Genomic DNA, 2,164 nt, shown 5'->3' with positions numbered 1-2,164 from the left:
AAGTTGTAATAATAAAAATATAATATTTATAGATTTTGTTTGAAACAGGTTTTTTTAAATAGTGTAAAAGTTTGAGTTTCGTGTCTTAATTATTTACTGAGTTATTTAATAAACAAAAAAATGAGAAAAAGTTTGTATTTTTTTGGTTCCTTATTGGTGATTTTTTCCTAAGTTATCTTACAATTATTTGTTTATAAATAATGGCAGTAAGTAGAGCAGAGATTAATTAATAATATTTGAAAGTAAAAATAGTTTTAGTGATACAACTTTAAACATATCAGTTTTCCTGCGAAAGCTATTTTTTGGGGCCAAGTTGTACAGACGGCATGGGTGATATTGGACACGAAATAGGCGTGCAATGGAGGAGTTAAGTCAAAGCGTGAAAGTTTGAAATATTTCAATTTAACGGAACATGTAGAATATAGCTAAAGCTTATTCATATTTTTTATCTAAATTTAAAAAAAAATTATCGAAATGTGTTGGCTCCGCCTCCTCCTATGTCTTCCCTATCAGTAAAATAAAAATATTTCAGGTATAACAAAAGTCTTTTATTTCATGTAACATCTTATTAAGACTGCATTTAAATTGTTCCCTAATTTAATACCAATAAGCTACAATAAAAGTAAAATTTTAAAACAACTCATTCTACCTATTTTGACCCCGTCCAAAGTGGTACAGGTGTCAGTCCAAAGTCACCCCGGTTCGGTCTAAACTCACCGCAAAATATAAATCGTAATAAATACTAAAAAAATTACATTACATTCCTGAAAAAATTTCAGGGGGTGGAGGAAAAGTAGTAAATTCATTTTTAACAAATTTTGCGAATTTTGCGTAAGTGGGATAGTAAATATTGGGGTAAAACCGAAACTGTCCAAGATGGGTCCGGTCTCCCCTAGATGACGCATACAGCAAATGAAAATCTTTCAGCTACTCCTGTTCATAAGCGAACAAGACAATCCTTCCGACCTTTACTTGCCATCGTACTCGTTCGCCCTCGAAATTAGTCATGGGGTGTATTGAAAGTGCACGATAAATTTGATAGTTATTTCAAAAAGTCTCGAATTGTCAATAAAAAGGGTCAATTTGATCTCCATTTTAGCCCGTGTGAATATTGGAACCTTAACCAACACAGATTCCGAGCCTTACCCCCCAATTGCAAGGGATATTATGGGAATGCCATGTTCTTCCGCTAATACTAAACGTGCATTTGACACGGTAGTTGACATTTTGTCAACAAAACGAAACAAAGCAAACCCAAATTATTTGACGTACTTGTGTTCATAAAACGAAATGCTCATCTCTTGGAAACTGTCAATCGCCAAAAAAAAAAAAACGAATACATCGGATTTGACTTGGATTTGATTTGAATTTTTTTTTTAAATGAAACGATTTGGATTTCGGCATTATTTTCAAAGATTTCATTTGAAAACCGATTTTTTCACGTGATTTGATTTGGATCCGATTTGACGGAACTTTTTTTCGATGATTTAGTTTTAAGTTTAAAAAACTACTAAATCCAATACGTGCATTTTATCTTGATTAAATCTTATTTTATTTGATAGGATAAGCTTTAGCTAATCCAAGATGCATTTTCGGAGAAATTGACGTAAATTGTCACTACTGTTACACCAGTATATTCCAGTATTTGAGCACACGCCTAAATACTTTAAAATAAAGAAAAAAGAAGCAAGTTTGAACCTGGCTTTTATTCTGTTTTAAATTTAAAAATTAAAAAGTAAAGAAATAATAGCCTATTTCTTTTTTTAAAACAATTTGAATTGAAAAATTGATCGAAAAAGTAACGAAAAGAAGTAATAAAGAAAAGATATAAAAGAAGTAGTTTGATTGAACTGTATATATTTGATTTTTAAGTTACATTTTAAATTTCCTGTTAAATGAAGTCTAAAAATTATTTCGTTACCGTTTAAAAAGCAAAGAAACAATGTCAAACGAACGAAAAGCCAAACGTTTCGGTGCAGTTCTAATGGTTGTTTCTGTTCATAGGCGGTTGGGTACGTATCTAGGCCCAACCAGTGCCAGGAAAAAACAGTTCAAAAACCCGATTACACTGCTTTGTACCTCGTCTGCCCCACATGTAACTCATTGAATTATTTTTAATTCACGTCACTTTGTCGCCATTTTCTTAAGTTTGTGGAAGGTAGTA

This window comes from Daphnia carinata, unplaced genomic scaffold, assembly GCF_022539665.2.
Source record: "Daphnia carinata strain CSIRO-1 unplaced genomic scaffold, CSIRO_AGI_Dcar_HiC_V3 NW_026453053.1, whole genome shotgun sequence".
In the NCBI taxonomy this organism is placed as follows: Eukaryota; Metazoa; Arthropoda; class Branchiopoda; order Diplostraca; family Daphniidae; genus Daphnia; species Daphnia carinata.
The sequence above is the reverse complement of the archived record's forward strand: the minus strand, read 5'-3'. Positions refer to the sequence as shown.